Source organism: Penaeus monodon, chromosome 33 (genome assembly GCF_015228065.2).
Source record: "Penaeus monodon isolate SGIC_2016 chromosome 33, NSTDA_Pmon_1, whole genome shotgun sequence".
Classification (NCBI taxonomy): domain Eukaryota; kingdom Metazoa; phylum Arthropoda; class Malacostraca; order Decapoda; family Penaeidae; genus Penaeus; species Penaeus monodon.
In genome coordinates this window covers 7,525,587-7,526,588 of record NC_051418.1, presented here as the reverse complement: position 1 = coordinate 7,526,588, position 1,002 = coordinate 7,525,587, and positions in this window count along the sequence as shown.

The window sequence follows — 1,002 nt, the reverse complement described above, 5'->3', positions numbered from 1 at the left end:
AGTTTTCCTATTTCCTTGTCCTGGTTACCTGGTCGTTAGCATATAGCCGCTTACTGAAACCACGTCTTTCAGTATTCTGTGTTAAACCATTTATTTTCGAAACCAGCATCTGTTAGAGTAGATTTAGTGGGAGCTTCTTCGGCAGAATAGTTACTATGGCGTAGATAGTCATTAACCAGTTTTCGAGGTAACTATCGCAGAGTTCAGTGATAGTTTTCCTGTTTCTTAACCCCTCCCATGACACTCTTGGCTTCCTGAAGGCGCTCTGCTTCACCCTAATAGTAGTAAGCCTTAGCGTGAATATACTTAGTTGTTTGTTGCTAGAAGTAGTTTTGTGTGATTTGAGCCATACGACCACCATCCCTATCTTGTACTATTCCGATAATCCGATTCCCTTTTGCTCGATCCTCTTTTGTTTCCGTTCACTGCTGAATTCAGAAACGGTTTTCAAACTTTATAGTAATGGTTCCCAAGCTTCCTTTCCTTTCGACAAAAAAAATGTTTTATATAAGCATCCTATGTATATTTTTTCAATCGTTAGGCAGTAAACAACGTGATATATACTCCGAACGATATATATTTTATTATCTTTTATCAAAACAGGTGATAGCACCATACTTTCCTTTCTATCGCTAGTCATATAACCAACCTTGGATGTGACCGTTTTACACAGAAAAGGAAGGGCATATTACGCGATTTCTCCATCATTACCAGTTGTTCATTTCCCTATGGTGCAACCAGGAGACATCTCAATCAACTGCATTAGTGTGCCAATGGAGTAGTGAGTCGATTCAAAGATCTGGATGGTCTTCGTATATTATCGTTGTGTTTAATGGCAGCACTCGAGAGGGTGTGTCTGCCGTATGAACGTTGTTTCTCATTCATTGATGCTGGAAATACTGTTGCAAATGCTTGAATAAAAGCGATATGAAAAATTGCATGTTTTTTTGTCCCTTTTTTATTTTGTGAGTGTTGCGAAATATGTACACCCAGCTAACACCG